Here is a 20,514-nt window from a genome sequence, read left to right as displayed (position 1 = left end):
GGTTCTCACAGCGAAGCAGAAACAAGGCATCGGAGAAGAGAGCTTTGCATCGGAGCGGCCTCTGGATGATGCCTGTGGATCTCAGATGGAGCCTCTGCTAGGATCAAGGTGTGGATCAGGCATACCTGTTTTGGAGACTGTGATCCCTTCAGGCCAGGGCACTAGGCTTGATCATCTCCATACCCTCAGACATGAGATGCCTCAAGACAGAGCTTCATAAACCCCACCCAGCATGTGCTTAGGGAATGGTGGTGGTGTTGGCATGAGAGGAAAGTTTGCTGAGGAATGGCATGCCCAGTGATGTTGGAATCCACTGAAGTGATCATGTTTTCCCTAAGGTGGCTCTGGCTACAGAATACTGAGCCCCTTGGTACATGACTTCTCAATGTGCTGTGAACACACGACAGCACAGGCCCCCTTGATAGGGCCCAGGTGTGGTGAGTCCCAGGCACATGGCCTCCTCTCCATCATAGGGTAACTGCATACTGGAAAGTGAGCAGAAGAACCATCTAGACAATGGTCTTCTTCCCCTCATTGAAATCCGCCATAAATGACGCTCATCTCCACCACAAGCACCTGTCAAGCCGACCTCCTCCACACTCTCACCTTGCAGGTGTCCTTCTTACCGAAGAGAAACCTGAACGCATCTGCCCATGCCAAGCTGAATGACAGCCATGCCAAGCTCTCAGGAGGGCTGCAGGGATTTATGGCCATGCCTCCTTCTTTGCATTTATATTGTATGCTCCTCAAGGAGAAACTGCTCTCTTTGAGGCAGGAAGACTGCTGGGGAGGACAATGGAGGAGGAGAAGGGTCTGAAAAAGAGAGTGACACAGATACAGTGGCAGACAGAGAGAAAGACACTCACACTGGAACGTAACCACCTGATCAGTCAGTGGAGTTTGGTTAGCCTTTGGCTGAAGCCCAAAGCCTATGCAACCACGAGTGGATAATCACACCTCCACCCCAGTAAACTGTGTCATATACTGGGAACTACCCAGTCTTTCTCCACCCAGGCTGGGTTTCCTTTCAGATAAGGTACATGCTTTCCCACCATGCTAACTGTATGTGTAGTCAAGAGATTCGCTTTGGGGAGAAATACATGTGGATGTGATGTCAGTCACGTCTGAAGAGAAGAGGGATTCAGTTCTCCTCTTCGTTTCTACCCTCAGCTGTGATAACAGTGTCACCTAGGGAACAGCTACTTCTTCATTCAAGACACAGAGCCCAGTGCAGCACAACCCAACAGAATTCAAGAGCACCTCACTAATAAATCATGGCAAATGGTTATAAGCCTTTGGAGCGGTTTGTTATCACAATGGACGCTAACTCATACAGCCTCTTGGGTGCAGGAGAGATCTCCCAAACCTTACTGAAGGTAGGAGTGCACACATGGCTTGTGCAAGGGAGAAGGAGGAAGGGCTAGCCAGGGAAGGTTTCATTTTCCTCACAGTCGAATGCAGAGGCTGAGCTGGGGAATGTAAATCAGTTACTCCCCAGTCTCACAGAATTCCAAGCCAGACTTCAGCTTTATAAGCCGATGCTCCTTTCATATCTAACAGCTTCCTAGCCACACAAAGCCCATTCTGTTCTCTGAACAGTATGATCCTCAGGGGACCCAGCTAAGGAGCTGACCACCCATCCTCATCTAGAAACCTGGATCCCTTTGCAAAGAAGGGTGTATCCTTAGCAGGTGATGTATCCCTAGTACCCACATCCTTAAGACAATAAAAAGCTCCAGGAAAGACTCTGGTCTGTCAATCAAAAGCCCCATGTCAGTCTCACCTCTGCCCCTCATTAGCTATGACCAGGAGGCAAGTCACTTAAACTTTTATCAGAAATTGCAATAAGAATATTTGAACTCTCCTCTTTCAGAGATCCTGTATAAACCAAATGAAGTAATTAGCAGGTGTGAGCGTGCACCGCCTGTGGCAAAGGCTGTGAAAATGGGAGCAACCTTGTGCATCGTGGGCCTTGAGAAGGCCGAGACGCAATCACAGCCAGCTCTTCCTCCAAGGCCAGCATCCTAATCGGATTCCTGTTTCTGGTGTTTATGACCAAACAGTCAGGAGCACCGGGCTGGTCCTCAGCATCTCTCTAGCCAACCAGAGAGTGAAAGTCGATAAGATGAACGCCATGTCAAAGGGATTATTTGGCAGGCTGGAAAGAGACTGGCAAAAAGCCATCCTGAATAATAGGTCTCAAGACGCCAGACCAGCTCAGCAGGCTACAAAATCAAAACAATGGTTAAACTGGAAGATTGAAAGGGATTCATTTCTTGGTTCCCTCATTAACCATTTCAGGGTCCTCTTGGGGTTTCAGTATGTGCGTGCTGGGCGGCAGGGCATCTTCAAGAGAGTTTCTCTTCCTGCTTCTGCTGGGAACATACACACGCATAAGGCCTAAGCCCAGATAGGTCACTAAGGCCTCAGGAGAACAAAGAATCTATTTAAGCTGATCAGATCGTTCTGTTTTAAGTCAAGTGAGAGGCCTCATCTCCATTAAGCTTGGGAATAACACTCCGACCCTGATCACACTTCAGAGATGGGTTTTCATGTTTTTCATGTATGTCTAAGAGAGTGAGAGACAATGCATAAACATAAGCACCCACAGCGTGTGTGTATTCGTCTGTGTGTGTGTGTGTGTGTGTGTGTGTGTGAGAGAGAGAGAGAGAGAGAGAGAGAGAGAGAGCAGAGAGAGACTGTGAGTGGGTGGGAGTGGAGGTGGGAAGGCGAGTATCTAGGCATCTGTATGAAGGAGTGTGGATGATGAATGGCAAGGTGAGGGGAGATGGGCATAGCATAGACATTACATCCTTAACAGAGGGGGCCACATCTTTCTCTGAGGTCACAGGGCAGAGGCCCTCGCTGCCTCTTTTCTCTCCAGGTAGTTTATCAGCCACGATGACTTCTTCCATGCCATTAGAGCAAAGTGACACATCACTCGAGCCCGTACGTTCACATCCCTCCTGGTTTCCTTTACCTTGCTAAAGTATCACACATGACCATGGGTTAGTTCTGTATACTCCTCGCCTGCTAGTGAACGGACCACCCATGGGGAGGAAAGACAAATAACTCAGGGACCACCGAAGTCAGACCTTGACAATCTGTACCCAGGAGTCTTTGTGGAACACGTGAAAACGTGACATATTTTCAGTGATTCTTTCTAATCTTACAAGTCTAAAATGGAAACGTTGGCAGGTCGCAGAAAATTAGTAACTTGGATCTAGGGAAGCCACTGTACAGCTCTCTTCACACATGCTCTGGCATAGTTTGCCTTTATTTTAAATGTTGGAAAGGCCAGAAGAGCCTGGCTTCTTTAAGAAAAGACTCCCCAGAAGAGGGCTGCACGGTACGGCACAGTGTAGGTTATGACGCCCATCTTTAGTGTGTCAGAGGGTCTGCTCATCAGCAAAGGCAGCGCAGAAGGGTGGAGGACGTGAGCAGGGGGCAGAGAGCTGAACTTCCTGTTAGGAACTTGGTCCTCAGGTAACCACAACCTGATTGGAAGGGGAAGCAGACTGTGAGCCACAGGAGCTTTCCATTTTCTTTGTGCTCTGGCTGCGGGAAAAAAAGAAAGAAAGAAAGAAAGAAAGAAAGAAAGAAAGAAAGAAAGAAAGAAAGAAAGAAAGAAAGAAAGAAAGAAAACAAAAGACAATTGTCTCTTAAGGGGACTTGGAAAGAGACAAAAAAGCAGAGATCTGAAACAAAAGCTAGACAGGAGGGATGAGGGTACATGTACACGGTCCAGAGGGCCAGGCTCAGGACAGGCAGGAACTGGAAAGAGAGTTAAAAGGGTGGAGAATAAGGAAGAACTGAGGTCAAACAGCAATTAAGGAGAGGCCACATTCAAAGGCACAGAGCAGTATTCCACTGTTCCACTTCCTTCTAGGCCCCCTTGAACCGTTGAACTCATTCACCTCCTATGGGGTGACATTAATTAATGGATGCCATTGTTCTTTTTTTTAAAGATTGTCTTTTTATGGAATAATCATCACCGCCTGGCTTGTGAGCACTGCTACTTAACTATGCGCTGTTTACACCTGGAGAGGGACATCACAGCCCCGGGGCCATCCTAGGTTGAGCCCACCCTGGGTAATTTTAGCAGTGGCCAATTCAATTATCCCGAGCTCTTGTGGTAGGAGAGAGATGTGGTGGAAATAACAGAAATAGCAGAACTCATTGGATATCCTTCCAACTACACACACCATGGCGGGGCAGCGGGGGGATGTAACATGTTTAAATAGGAGTAAGTGAGAGATGCATTGCTATAGAAATACTTTGAAATTAGTCTTAGGGGAAAATGGTATTACATGTAAACCGCATAACCTCATGTTCTGACTGGCTGAAAACCACAGTCTTTTAGTAAGTGAGATACAAACGAGGCAGTTAGAGAAGCTTCCAGAATTCCATCCTATCCAGATCCCAGGCTTCCTTTCTTAAACACGTTATGGACAGAGGTCTCCGGAATCCTTTTCCACCAGCCTCAAGGATGCTTTTACTGGCTCCCAAGCAGGAGGGGACCCTGCTGTATTCTTTTTGCAAGCATTCTCTTTATTGTATAGACTCTCCAACTCACAGGATACCTCTGCTACTAGTCTAGAATCGTTCTTCATCTCGAAACCACGAAAAGACGGGGCTCCTAGCCCCACTGGACAGCTGCCTGGGTCTGGGACCTTTGAAACCATTGTTTTCAGTAGTTTGGAGAAAGCACACTGCGCACCATTTCCTATCCAGTCACTGATTAAACATTTCGTTTGCCCAGTCTCTAATTTAGAGCAAAGATTGGTCAATGAGTGTCTCAATTTGGATGAGTGGGTGGATGAATGGATGGATGGATGATTGAGTTAGTGGGCACGTGGACACTATATGACATTTCTTCCCCACACATACAGATGTGATCTGCTTCTCCTGCTGACACGGTCCTATATAACCAAGATCATATACTCTTCCACTCCAATGTCCACCGCTGTAGGTTCAGCAGCCAGGCTGGCTGTACGCCCTGCTGGCTCACAGAGTTGAAGCGAGCTGGGGGAGTTCCACCTGGTTACGATTTCCCTGCTTCTCGGAGCCAGTTGCCCTGTCTTGGTTCCTACCATTGACTGCGATGACATTTTCTAGGCTTATCCATCGCCTCTCACTCCATATGCCTTTTCAGTTCCCTTGGCCAAAAAGCATTCTCAGCAAATGACTGAGAAACTCATGTAAACCGGAGAGTAAATGTTTCACAGGGCTTGGTGTATTAATTCCTTCTCCTCAGAACTTCTGCAATTTAAAGGGGGCTTCATTTTAAATAAAAATCAAAAACAAAGGAATATCAAATGTGGCATTTTAGTTTTGACTCTTCCCAGCTGGGCTTGAAGCCCTGTCCTGGTCAGATGTTGATACGGCTGTTTCCTCCTTTGGGTGAAACATCCTCATTCCTAGACGGAGTTAGCCCCCGAATCATGTGACTTCCCAGTCAACATGGATGAACATCCAACACCATCATTCCCATGACCTTTACGCTACATGGCCACTTATTCTCAAAGTCAACACAATTTCATCATAGTGGCTTGTTTCAAATGTGAGTCCTAGTCTTTCTTCAAGAGGATTGGCCAGCTTCCCCCAAATGGATTTCAAATATCAATGGCACCTTTGAAACAATGAACCCTGAAGCTCCCTGTCAGTCCATCAGCTACTTCCTCTCTTCATTCACCTCTTTATTTAACCTATACCACAAGGTCCATCGTTCCACTATGCTTTAATCAGAACTCTAGACTTCCAGCTACATGGCTTTTGTTCTTGCTCTGGGGGGGGGGGGGACACAGTGCTTGGTGTTACTGGGGATGTGCCACCATGGGGCAGATCAGTTCACCAAGGATTCATAATGGCCATCCCCAGACCGACTCCACCACTGTCCATCCACCCAACATGCCACTTTGCTTTTTGTCAACTCTGCCATGCACTCCCTTCTTTAGCTGCCTTCCTCAGACCTCTGACTGCCCTCATGCCTCTCTCTCATCTCTTGGCTTACAACCCTGCCTCCTTCTTCACAGGGAAACACTGCATCCACTACACAGAGCGATCTTACCCTCCCACTCCCAAGCACAGCAGCCCACCCCTCCCACCTGTTCCCTGGCCTTTTCTCCCTCCCACCAATCAGGTCTGCCTGTCCCCATGCCTCAAAATCCATCTTCTGTTTACCTCGGGAAACCTACAACGAAAACCCACCCTCTTTTTTCCCTGCTCCCTCCTAACTGAAATTCTCCTAATGGGGTTTAAATAAACTTGAGTTTTTCTGTCTTAAAAATTAACTATTTTCCAACCTTGAATATACAAGTGACCGTCCCTAACTAAGCTTCCAGAAATGACTTGCTCGACGCTTTCTGGTCACTGTTCTGACCTATGCTCCTCATCAGGCTGGCTTGGCAGCCCATGCTGCTCCTGAAACAGCTCTTGCTTTCGTCACCAGAGCCCTCCATGTCCCAGGTCCAAGGGAAAAGTTTCAGTGTTCAGTGACTGGCCCTGTTGGATACAACCTGCTTCCTGTCAATCCTTTCCTTTTACTCTAGAGACACATACTTCCTGCTCCTAGCTTTCTCAGAGACATCGTCTCTGAGGCCTTTGTAAGTCTTTCCTGTTACCCACTACTTGGTATTGGATCTTCTTCACCCTTGGTCCTGGACCCCACTACCCACACTCTACACTCTTTCACTGTGAACCAGGAGCCTTGGGAATTCAGATTCTAGTTGACGCAGAGGGACTCTAAACTGCCTTCAACCTGGGACCCCAGCTCTTCCTCACTCTATTCAGTTAGGCTATCGGATCTGACTCTGAATCACCCGATCAGAGGCCGCACACCCATCGCCAGTACAGCCTTACACTGCTGTCTTGGGATCTGTGGGTTTTCTCCTGTTTAGTGAAGTATGGCTCACTGTGGTGTCTAGAAGACTTCTTAAAACCCACGGCCTGGGATTCCTCTGGTATGTGTTAATAAAAGGTTACACTTTTTTTTTTTTTTTTAGTGAATTTGTTATTTTAGCAACTCTTTAAGCTCCTCAGGACAGAGAAAATAACATCTAAGCATTATATTAAATATGTATGTTACTAAGCAGCAGGCATAGCACAATGCCTAACACATGGGCTATATTCCTAAGGGCGACTTCACGACTACTATTCTTTTGTTTGACCTCGATGAGTCTTTACTGCATTTCACTCTGAATTGGTCCTAAAACATTTCTACTACTTCCGAGTCTTTTAAGGGCCCAAATCAACTTCTCTACACATCTTGCTAACAAGATCATCCATTGTGCTGTTGCTCGGGATCCTCCTCTAGCAGCCAGGGAGCCCTCTATAAAGAGGTGTGCAGGCCTCTCTCCAACAGGACCAAGGACTTGCCTTTTCCTTTATAGGACCCAACAGGATGCTTCACACCAAAGCCCCTCTTTCCCTCCATTATCTACCCTATATTTCTTATTCACATTCTTACTTCTCTATCTCAGAATAGAAATATCCTCAAGTCTCCCTGAGCCCTAAACAAACCATTTTTTAAAACCTTCTCCTTGTTTCTTTACTAACAAACTTCTTGAGTGGCACCTACACCCATCTCACTTCCTCTCCTCTCCTCAGCCCTTTGCTTTCTGTCTCCTGTGCTCTCACGATCTTTGGTTCTTACAGTGGCAACTCCCTGCCAATCTCACAGACCTTTCTGTCCCACTCCTCTTAGGGATGGCTATCTCTTCCTAAAAGGGTCCCTTTGAGCTGTTTCTTCCTAGAAGGGTCTGGTTCACTTCTGTGTTTAATTCCTCCATCCTAGCTTTCATCATGTTCTACTCTCATTAAGTAGAGTTACAGTGTATATTATTTTTCTACAGTGTCAAATGTTCAACAAATATTTTATTTTTATGTAAAATACATTGATTTCAACTCTGAACTATCAACTTGCTTGGTTGGTGATTCCCAGCATCAATCAGTTCTCATTTCCCTCTTCCTAGGGGTCATGTCACCATCCTATGGTAGGGCATGGGAGAGGCTCTGCTTGTCATAGGAAGTCAATGTGGTCCGAATCACTGATGTGGAATTTCCCCTCTGTATGCTGTGAATACCGTTGATTAGTAAAGAATCTGCTTTGGGCCTATTGTACCACAGAATAGGGCAAGGCAGGAATTCCAAGAAAATAGAGGAAGAGAGAGTAGGCAGAGTCGATGAGAAGCCATGTAGTCACTGCACGAGACAGATGTCCCCATTGGGACCCACTGGAACGTTACCAGTAGGCCATGACCTTTTAGTGATGCACACATTAATGGAGATGGGTTAGTTTTGGTTATAAGAGCTAGTTAGAAATACTCTTAAGGTATTGGCCAAAAGGTATTGCAAATAATATAGTTTCTGTGTGATTAGTTCAGGTTTGGGCAGCCAGGAAACAAACAAGCAGCCTATGCCTACAGATTACTTTCAAGAATCCCAGCACCTCAGGTCCAATAGTACCCTATCTAGCTCATCTCAGCAGGGGAACATTTGGCCAAGCTGGCAGTCTGACCTTTGTGAACCACACACCCTGATCCTTCTGGAACATTCACACAGAGAGGGAGACACAATTGCTGCTCCACTCCAGGGCCACAGACCTTTCCTGGGAGCTAGCTTTCTTCAGGCACTGGGAAATCCTTTCATTTTCTCCTATCCATCTTTCGTCAGTAGCCTTGGCTTCACAGACACCCTGTCTTCTGAGGAACATGAGGAGGGAGTCTGCAGCCTAGACCAGGAAAGGGAAATGCAGGCAGCAAAGAATGAGTCAGTCTCTCAAAAATGTATCCTGACACCCTGAACTCATGAGACTCTTCACTGGCAGTTGGGGGAGGGGGACATATAATTTTTCATTTCTCTTCCACATAGCAGACATAACCGATATATTCATGATGGTGGGAAGATGAGATTGTCTTATATTTTCTTTGCTTGCTACTGCACTTTTAAAGTCTCAAAATGAATAACACAATTTAAAATCTCCAATAAAAATTTATCTTCCAAATAGGCATTATCCAATTTCTGTCCCTACACAGTCTTCTTGATGACTCACCTGTTCTTCCAGCCTTCTCTGATCCCACAGCACAGGTGACTCTCAAAGTGACCCTTCTACCTGTAGATCATTTCTTATGTGTCAGAATGTCATGTCCAGGCAGTTTGGATACCCTCATCTGCATATCTGACAAGCGCTTCAAACTCATCTAGCTACGACTGGCATAGGGACCCTTATACACACTTCTCCGATCCATCACAAACTCCATAAGCTTGACCTCAAAATCTGTCAAATCTATCTCCTTCACCCCACCTTTTCTTCCACCCCTAATCCAAGTACCCCACCCTCATCTGGAAAACAACAGCCTGGCTTGTTCCCTTACATTCCCCCAATCTATGCTCTGCACAGTGGCCTAAATAAGGCCTTTAAGCCCCCATCTCGTGACTCAATCCCCTCTAGCCTTCATAGCTCAGCCTATAAGGGCTGGTGGTACACTCTGGATTTTGTTTCTTCTTGGGATTCACCCTGTCCTGTTCACACCCGTACTTCAGTTACCCTCATTTCTACCCTCCAAAAAGACAAACTGCCATGGCCACGCCTCTACATCAATACCACTCTATCCTCTGAGAAGACTCACCCCCCCTGTCCAAAATCTCTTCTTCGCCTAGAAATGAAGAGAATGGTGAGCCTTTGTTAGCACCCTTAAATCATCTCCTTTCACCTTGGGAGAAGACACCAAGGGCTGTACATCCTCACAGCTCCTGCAGGATCTAGGCTATGCAGGTCTCATCATCTGCCGGGCCCAGCATCCTTGCCTGCTTCAAGGCCTTAACATAGTCATCCCTCTGTGTGAACTGTCACCTAGACCTCATCCAAGTATTAGCAGAAATGTGATATACCCACAGGGCCACTCTGCTGAGTTCCAACTTGTTTTCATCTTCTAGGTCCCTGATTTTAACTTGAGGGGCTATGATCATTTTCATGGTCCTTTTGTCAATATCTGTCTTCTCCATTCTGGGCCTACTTTCCTGATAGATTTGTTCACTGTTGGGCCTATAGTAGATGTTCAGTGAGTGTTCGAATGAACAAATGCATGTTGAGTATATAGTTTAGGGGTCATCTTTCCCTGTACTTCCCTGACCCAATCATACCTTCCATTGTGCTTCCTCCGTCAGTCATTGGCACTCAAAATCATCTCATCCCTTAAGCTATAAAGTTCTAACATGAACTTTGACCTCATTTTTTCCTCACTTCTTTTCTAACTTTAAATAGGCATGATACACATGCCCTCTTTACCATTCCCAGTACCGGACCCAGGTTAAATTTTATTCAGATTATTAAAATTGCTTCTTAGTTGCACACCCTCGGATTCTAGTCTATTCTCCCCAAGTTTAGCAGACTTGTTCCTCTGAAGTCCAGACAGACCCCTTCCTCCAAATCCCCTTTTACATGAATAAAATCAAAATGGGGCATTATGCAGCAATTAGAAAGCAACAGATGAGATTCGAGCATATCAACATGAGTGTGTCTTAACAACATATTCTTTAGTTGCAAGAGTAAGAAATGAAATGAGATTATATAACGCAGTACCATTTACATATATTAAAACACATTCAGCAAAACTGTAAACATTTTGTGAAAGTGTAGGCAAGCAAAAAGGCAGACATCAAATGCAATAATAACGCAGTTGCCTATGGGGAGGAGATGATGAGAAAGTGGTGGGGGAATAAGAAATAAATAAAGGAAGAAAGAGAGGGGTCTAGCAAGCACAGATGATGATAAACGGGCCATGAACTCAGAGGAGAACAGATCCCATTTACAACAGCAAGATCCACAAAGAACTAAGAAACAATAAAACAAGTCTCATCTCTAACAAGTGCAGTTCAATTCATTCTTGCATTTGTTTTCATAGCGCTTAAAAGATTTCCTTGCATATCATTTGGATGTCAATAGATGCACATAACGTTTATTTGTGTAAACCAGGCAAGCTGCATGACATGTTTCAGCACCGAGTCAACAAAACAATTCATGTCCTCAACTTACACAGCCAGGAACAATCTCCCAAATTCTGGCTTCTCTATGGAACCATTCCTTCCAAACCATTGCTTTCATTCATGTAGGGCAATGCTCTTAACCACTTGAGCTCACAGCACAATGATTTCTTTTTAAATCTGATAAGCAACCCTGAGTGTATTTCTACAGACACAAAGTACATTACAACAGCATCCTAATTTTATCAGGTATAGTCGGATATATCACACAGGCAGTCTTTCAAAGGCAGTAGACGTTATACTGTTTTGAGGATTACTCCACACCCCAGTTTATAATCTGAGACTTCCCAGATTATGGAATCCAAATGAAAGTTCAACCTCAAGCCATATGACTGCTTGGAGACCAGCTTTGCTGGTGGGCTGTGGGTGTCATGCAAAGGGTACTAAGGAAAAGTTGCTGCTGGTCTGCTAAGCCCTACCTGTCTCCATCCATCTCTCACAGAAAGGCATGGATCATGGGCCCTCATTCCATCCGAGTCTGTAAGACACCGAGAACTCTGGCTTGCCTTGACATGAACATGAAATGTTCTCATAAACTTTTATGTAAAATCTACAGGCAAAATCGATCCTGATAGGGAGCCCGAACTCTCATAGCCTTGACTCTGGCTAATGAAAGCGTTAATAATTCCAGTAGACACTGTAAAATAAATACTCATAAAAGTTTGCACAGCACGCCATTATATGGCCTCATAAAATCCACAAGGCAATTACTGAGTTATGAGCTCCCTGCCCACCTCCCCAGATGCCAAGGTTAACACAAGTGGAGGTGACAGAAGAGCCCAGGAAAGAGGGAGAGCATTGTTAAGAGTGGCTACCAACACTGACCTAGGGCATGCCAGGGCTCGGCTCCATCCTCCATTTCCTCGCCTATGAAGTGGGTGTTTGGTCTTCAGCTTATCAGACCTCTGCTAGCCCTTACTTCTTTGTGCTTTGTGCCAGAGGAGAAGGTTGGTGTACCAGGGACAGTCATTGACTTGATTTGCTTCATTTCTCAGGTCCATGGTGACCTTTAGCCTATCACCTCATCCAATGACATTCAAGTCACACCCACGACCTATATTTATTCCAGGTTCATGGTAGATCATGTAAGATGCTAAATACCTTGTTCGTAAAATCTCATTTAATTCTAATTCCATAACAATTAATTGTTCACTGCCATTGTCCATATTGTAGGGATGAAGAAAGTGATTCCAGAGCCAGGGACTAAGCAATATAACACAGAATTTATAATTGGGAGGGGGGTGCACTGTATTGGGCACACGGTGGCTCTCTGCCCATTGCTCCCTGTACTGTACATTACCAACATTGCTCCATGAGATTAAGAATAAATAATCCATAGTTTTGTAACCACAGAACACAAATAAAATGGAGGCACAAAGGAATCAGTCATGGCCAGATGTTGAACACTGTATTCTGTGTCCCTGTCACCAACAGCACTTACCTGCCCCTACTCCCTCTCAGGCCTGAGGATGGAGAGTCTCTTACATTGGCTTGGTGTTATGCAGTTGATAAAACACTTGGATAGATTGCTGCAAATAATTATTAAGATGGCATGAGGGCAAACAGGCCAGCTTTTTCATAGAATGAAGCTCAGCTTGGTTTCTTCTGGTGTTTCCCCTTGAGTAAATTCGGGTTGTATTTTTCAGGAATGCCAACCCGACAGTGTGTCCATCTCAGTGTTCCCCCCCCGCCCCCCCATCAAGAGGCATCTGTAGTTGATTAATTCCATTACTCAGGATGTTAGCTTTGATCGCTGGCTTAAGGTGGCATCTGCCAACTCGATCCACTGTGAAACCTCCTTTTATATAGCTGAGGGAATTTATTTTCAGACTATATAAACATTTCATTTCTTATTATTCTTTTAGCTATTCATTTTAATTTTATTTTAATAATTCTTTGTATTACTTCTGCAATATTTTGTAAGTGTGAAATTGTTTCGACCATGTTTTTAAAGTCTATTGGGTAGCTTATAGAACTAGCAGAAAGGCTAAATAGCCAGATGCAAGACTGTGCCGCTAAAAGCAACACTAAGAATGCATTCAAAATTCCACTGCACAATAGATCTTAAACTCACCCCCCAAAACCCTAGAAAGAGCCAACATCCCTCCAGAGTCACCAGTACCAAGGGGCTGGACAAAGCTCCCACCACTGCAGATAACAGCAACTGTCACAACTAAAATTCCCTATGACTTGTGGCAGCAACAAGGTAAATGTGTGAACTGTTTGTAGCAGATTCAACAGGGCAGCTGGAGGTGTGAACATCTGTTGTGTTCAAACCCGTCCACCTGGGCTCACAGGATGGGGAAGTCTTCAATACCTTTCAGAGAGAGGAGACAGTTTACCAAGAAGGGAATAAATCCTTCAAGCATGAGCCCTAAATCACCTGTTATGGTTCAAATGTGAAATGCTCCCAGAGGCTCATGTGACTGAATACTTAGCTGCCGGTGATGGAACTTATTTGGGGCTAGTTGTGGAGCCTTTTGGAGTAGAGCTTCACTGGGAGAATTGGGTTATGAGGGTTGGCCTGGAGGCTTGCTGTCTGACTGTTTCCTGTTCAGTCTTCACTTCCTGCTCGGTCTTCACTTCCTACTCAGTCTTCACTTCCTGCTGGGTCTTCACTCCATAGCCAACTGAGCTTTGTGTAAGCAGCTGCTGCAAACTCCCACTGTCCCAGAGCCACCTGCTTCCATGCCTTCCCCACAACGGTAGACTAGGTCCTCTCAGTTCATGAACTGGAGCAAACATCTCCCTTAAGTTTCTTCTCATCATGTGTTTGGTCACAGTGTTGAGAAAACGTAGCCAGTGCAGGCCCCAGGCTCTGAGAAGTGGGATTGCTGCTCTAGAAACTTCACCGTGTCATTCACAGGCTTTCAGATTTGCTTTGCAGGAAGAATGTGGGAAAGTTTGGCTCTGTGGGCAGTGGATGCCTTAAGAAGGCCCAGGATGCTGACAGCAGACTTTCCTGGGCTGTTCTGATGGGAGCTGAGAAGATCAATAGGAATGGGGGTAGTAGGAAGCCAGCCCCATGAGTTTCATAGGGAAATGAAGACTTAAGAAAGCTTTTAATTGGGGCTTGCTTCTAGTTTCAGAAGTTTAGTCCATTGTCGTCATGAAGGAGAGCATGGCAGACATAGACAGACATGGTTATGTGGAAGATACTGAGAATTCTACAACCAGATTCATAGGCAGCATGAAGAAAGAGAGTGTCATTGGGCCTAGCTAGCATGGACTTTTGAAACCTCAAAGCTGCTCCTAGTGACACACTTCCTCCAACAAGGCCATACCTCCCAGTTCCTTTCAAATAGTACCTCTCTCTGGTGGCTAAGTATTCCAATACGTGAGCCTATGGGGATCATTCTCATTCAAACCACCACAGGCAAGGAGTCTGACTTGAGTTCTGCCACTATCCTAAAAACTTGAGCCAGACTTAATTAAAAATTAATAACTGAATTATCTGGTAAACAAAATTTCAAGACAGCATAGGGCTCATGGTGTGGAATTGCTCCCTGCATTTACCCACACTGACAGTAAGAGATAGCAGAAAGGGAAGCAGAAGTGTAGGGAAGATGTACAGCTTGGTGAGGAAAGGAATGTGCACACAGTTACGGTTGCAGACAAGGAAGACAGAGTGGGCACCTAGACGGCTCTTGCAGCTGTCAGAGTCATTGGCCCGTTAAGAAGAAATTCATATTTTGGGACAGTCGGAAAGGTCTCTGCTTATAAAAATGAAGGTTCAGTGGAAAGGAGAGCCTGAACAGGGGATGCCACAGCAGTGTGTGTGCACTGCTTGAAAGCAACCAACAGAAGTGTTCACAGGCTTAGCAGCAAAGGTACCTGGAGGCCCATGTATCTGTGAGAGGGAGCAAGGCTACCATCACAGCGTGGCACCAGACTTGAGCATTGCTTGTGGCTAGTTTTACAGATGTGCAAGATGTACGAGTGTAGGATGCTTGTACCAAGGTTACAGAAAGCAGAGGCCAGGAAATGCATAGCAGCGTGACCTCCTTCATAGCGAAGAGATTGGATGTAAATCTATGAAGGTATAGCTTCAGTTGAGATGGAAATCACCACGATATTGGAGATGTCGGAAATATCAGACACTAGACAGGGAAACCGGAGGCACTGAGTGGAGTCAGCTCAAGGAAGAGGTCACATGTCGCTTGGGCACTAGAACTACAGACAGTGTCACCCAGGCCCATTGGAACCAAAGTGTGAGCCTCATGTCCTAGACATTGACTTACAATGTTTAGTGTTTGCGCTGAGAGGGTTTCAGCTTTACTTTGGTTCAACTTCTCTTACTTTTCTCCCACTCGTTCCCTTTTGATAGGAATGATAGTCTATGTCAGAAGTAACTTCCAATTTTAAACTTTTGAATGCTGTTGGGACTGTAAGGCTAGGATGACTTTTGAAGTTACATTAAATGCAGTTCGCGTTATGAGACTGTCATGAACCTGCAAGAGCCAATAGTGGAACATTCCTGTCTGTTCGGTTTTCCCTATTGGCTCCCTAGTTTGAAGGTTTGGTCTCAGCTGGTGGTGCTGTTGGAGAAGCTGTGGGACCTTCAGGAGGTTGAGTCCCAGTGGATGAGATAGATTGCCAAAGGGTGAGGCTGGAGGCTATGGCGTGGCATTGCTTCTTTCCAGTTTCTACTTCCTGGATTGCAGCCTAACTCTTCCTTCTGTCTACTCTCAGTTCCTTCCATGTTTTTGTGTAGATGGATCCTGAGAACAACTCAGTCATGAGCATCTTTCATGCAAACCTCTGTCTCTGGTTTGGCTTCCTCAGCAACCCAGTCCATGACAGCCCTGTCCCTGTCCTGACTTCGGGTCTAGCCTCATAGTCACTCACTCCACGGAACCCGGTTCTATCTCCTACCACTTCCCAACAGTCCTTTCTGCAACACTGGGCTTTACCTTCAACAAAGGTGAGCATTATTGCCTTTCCATCTTCCAACTCTAGCCCTATTATGGGATCCTCTCTATCCTTCAAGCCCATCTAAGGTGAGGCCTCTTCCAAGAGCCATGTATGACTTCCCCAGCGGAAGTTCCCTCTCCTTCCTCCAAGTCTGTTTGCTCTAACACCATATAGAGTCCTCTAGGATGGTACAGCAGTTACTGGTGAGTTTGCCAATAGATCCCTTCCTTGACTTCCATTCTTCTACTTTAGAGCTCAGGGCCCAGCACCACAAAACACATTCCCTGGGGACACAAGCCCATGACTTCTCATTACAGCCAGCCAGGCAGTTGCAAGACTTGAAGTTCTAAGCACAAAGAGGATTTTTTCTGCCTCAGATAGGGGCATGCCTGGCAGAGGATAAGCCCATCCTTGTCTCTGCTCTGACCAGTTAGAACCAGTTCTAGAGTTCCAACCCCTCTATCCCCTTCTCCCTGTGTCTCGTCAGGCTTGAGGGCAATGGCTTCTCTTGGAAATCTCTGAGTCCCTGTAATTAGTTCTTCCAAACCTGGTGTGCGCATTCTCCAACAGCAAGTTCCTATTTTGTGTAAGCTCCATTCTCCTGTCTAGTATTGTCTTGTCTTGGCTCACCAGATAGAGACATTTTCCTAAGTAAGAATCTAATCAAGGTCTGGCATCCGGCAATACCCATATGCTAACAGCAAACACATTATTTGACAAAGCTCAGAAGTTAACCAAGGTGGGCCCTGCTTCACATTCCCCAATGTCATTTAGAAGTCATGAATGCTGTGTCATTTTGTAGGGAAACCAGCCTTAACCAGCTTCGTACACTGTCTTCACCACTGGGAAAACTCGTCCCCCACAGTGTCTCCTGACATGAAAGCTTGCAAACTTTTAATGTTGAAACAAAACATGTTTAACCCAGCTGATGTCTCAAACAATTATCTCCAGATCTTGTTCGTGGTAGTGAAGATAAACACTAATGGTAAAGCTGTTTGTAAATATTTTGAACAGATGCTAAGTCTTTAATTATTTTTTGCATTAAAAATTGACAACAATCGATATTCCCCACTGATGAGCTACGGGTATTTTGTGCGCATGCAAGAGGATATATTCTTTTTAATAGCAATTACTGTTCTGTAATATCTGGGAAATTGCTCTGAGGTTTGAAAGTGTATTCGCAGCTATACTCGGGGGACTGCGGATAGTTATGCCTACTGTATCATCCACCTTATTTAAAACTTGCAATAGGAAACACAATTCAATCTAGCACATTTCTAAAGGCCAATGGGAAAAAGACTGGGCCGTAGAGTCAGGAAATGCAAATGCAGTGCTGGACTCTGAGTCTCTGCCTGGGGTTGGTTCCATTGGAGTTTTTTCCTTCCCCAAGGCTGGTGGTGCAGACTCAGTAGTGCATTAAACACAAGTGTGTGGCTTCAGCCCTGACCAGCCATTAATCAATGTGTAGCCACAAAGACAGCATCCATGGATTAACAATCCACGGCAAGGTGCCAGGCTCTTGTGGGGAGAAATGAAACCAGGCTTTTAGAGGTACACAAGAGCACAGGGAACAGGCTATTTCCTACACTCAAGGGTCCTAGATGATTACAAAACTAGTGTCAAGAGTCATAACTATGTGGTGTATTTTAATGACGCAAACTTAGCAGGTTGATTTGTTTAAAAGAGGGAGCTAGAGATACACAGAGAAAAGCAATGATTGTACCCTTTGCCTCACTTGGAAAAACACCAAAAGTCAAATCCGAGACCTTCTGTGGCCATGAGAACTGAATGAAGAGCTTCCCGTCCCTGCTCATACAGTCCAGAGGCATCATGGGAAATTAGCTCGGGTGAAGACTTCATCCACCTCTACCGCAGTGTATGCCCCCATGGTCCACCTGAGAACCTCAGATGCCCCAGAGGGTAGGAGTGACTTCACTGTTGCAATCCTGTCAGGGCACGGGCTGTCTTCAGGTCTTCGTTTGAATTCTCCCCACCCCTTAGGTTATCACCCAGTGTGTTCAGTCTGGAAGGCAGGTGCTTTCCTGTCAGAAGCTGCCTGTGTCCTTGGACAAGGGCAGCTTCCCGCTGGAAGAACAGAACTCCTCCTCAGGCCCTCAGAGGATGTGGGGTGAGCACTTCCTTCTCAAGGAGCAGGCAAGCGGAAGGAAGGCTTGAAGATGATTTCTCCTGGGGTCTCACAGGCGGTGACTGCCCTCTTCTATCCCCTCCCCACCTCTTTAATCTTGCCTGCAGCAACCCCTTGATGTGCTTCACAGCTCCTGTCCCACCAGGAAAGACATTCAAAATGTCCCCTGCTCTAGTTTTCTCTCCCTCCAGTGTGAGAGACTCCGCTGTCACCTTTATTTAGAGGACTGGTAAGCTCCAACCTCCTGGTCCCTGCCCCTAATATCACCAGGGGGAGTCAGAGCACCTCAAGCATGGAAGTCAGAGGAACCTAGAGCAACAGTAACCTAGCAACAGTGTCTCAGGATTTGAATGTAATTATACCCCGCGCGTGATAAATACTCAGAAGGGTTCCTTATGTGCAGATTCTACTAAACAAGTCTTTGAAATTATCCTCATCAAATATTGATAGAAAAAATGTTTTGTTTTGTTTTGTTTTTTGAGAAGGAAAATTCTTGCTATGTGTGGACACCTGAAGCACCACAGGCAGGTGAGAGGACATTGATCAGGGCAGCTCAGACAACCCCCAAGTCACTCTCTCGGGCCACTCAAAAATCTGGAAGAAAAACCAGCTGAAGAAAAGAGGGTCATGGAGACCAAGTCACCTTAATGGGAACAGGGACATTTAACCAGGGGACACAGCCAGCCCAAGGAATCTCACGGAAAGAGGAAATTCATTCCTTGAACCCACTGTGGTCAGGACAGATTTCCCATTAGCCAAAGCTAATCAGAAGCCAAAGACTGTAAAAGCCCTTTAAAGTCTTTAAAGTGCCATTCACAGTGCAAGAGGCTAATGGGGTGGCCTCTGTGCTGACCACGTGTCCTAGTTTCAATTAAGCCTAGGAGGGCCGTGATTAGCTTCAGCTGTTGACGCAAACCTAGAGTGATCAGCAAAGAGGAAATCTCAAAGAAGGGATGGCCTAGGTCAGACTGGCATAAGAAGGTCCAGCCCACGGTGGTGGCATCATCCCTACTGGTTAGCTGAGCAAGTGCAGGGAAGGAATCCAGTAAGCAGCACTCCTCCAGCCTTCCTACTTTAAGTTCTTTCCTTGAGTTCCTAAACTCTTTTCTTCCCCAAGTTGCTTTGGTCATGGCATTTTATCATAGCAGCAGAAAGCAAATTTGGACACAGAGGAAGGGTTTTAGTTAACAGTTCCAGGTAACAGTCTGTTATTGCAGGATAGTCAAGCCAGCAGAAACCATTTGATCACTTACTTGTTCATGCTCAGTTGGATTTCTCCATTCTTATGCAGTTTGGGGACCCCCTGCCTAGGGAATGGTGCCACCCACAGGGGACCCTGTCTTCCCATGTCAATTAATGAAGACAATCTCCCACAGAACCGCCCCCAGGCCAGCCCAGTGGAGACAGTCTTTGAGTCTCTTTTCAGGTGATTCAAGCTGATGTCAGGTTGCCAATTAGAGCTAACCATAGCGTGGCTGCTGAGAGGAATTGCTTTGTTGCTGACCAGCATTACAAACAGGCTGCTGTCTTCATTCTCCAACTAAGACCCACGGCGTTGATGTCAGCTATTAACCTATGAAGAAATTAGCATTGTTGTGACAGTGTAATAATTACTTTCAGTGTTAACTATCCATCACTAGCCCATGGTGGAAGCTAACCAGACAGAGGTTGATAACTTTTCAGCTAGACTACAAACTTAGACTGCCTGATCAGAAGCAGCTTGGCTTTTATATGAAGAAAAGCTCAGTAGCTGATGTCTTTCCCACCCAAAAACAAGAAAAGCGACTTCTTAGTCCACAGAACCTTTTTCTTCCTTTTTATTTTCTGTTGATTTTAAGGCCAGATGCTCTAACACTTTGTGTTATCTTATAAAATTATAAAATACCTTACACATAAAAGGTAGGCAGTGGGGAAGGGGTGCTGGAGTGATCACCCAGAGGTTAGGAGCACTGATTGTTCTTCCTGGGAAGCAGGGTTCTTCTAATAGTCATCTGTACCTCCAGTTCCAGTGCTTGTGAAACCCTCCTTTTGACTTTGGTGGGCACTGCGTGCATGTGGTGCACAGACTCACATATAGGCAAAATACTTACACACATAAAGATAAGAAACACTTTTTAAAAGGTAAATAATAACATGCTAAACACCCCACCTGTCTCTAAACCCACAGTATTAGATACTAGCCATTTGAAGTATTTGCCTCCGATGACTTTAGATGAAATACTCTTACAGCTACAATGGACTCCTCCACAGTTCTGTCTCTTTGCACCACTCCAGAGTTAGCCATCAGCATGGATTTCGGGTTTGTCATTTGATCTCCGCCTGATGCTATGTATTTGTGTACTGTAAATGTCAGTGAGCTAATGTTTGTCGTCTTTCATATACATGTGAACGGTTTCACACATGCTGGGTAT

This window comes from Chionomys nivalis, chromosome 4 (assembly GCF_950005125.1).
Source record: "Chionomys nivalis chromosome 4, mChiNiv1.1, whole genome shotgun sequence".
NCBI classification, from domain to species: Eukaryota; Metazoa; Chordata; class Mammalia; order Rodentia; family Cricetidae; genus Chionomys; species Chionomys nivalis.
Note: the sequence above shows the minus strand (reverse complement) of the source record.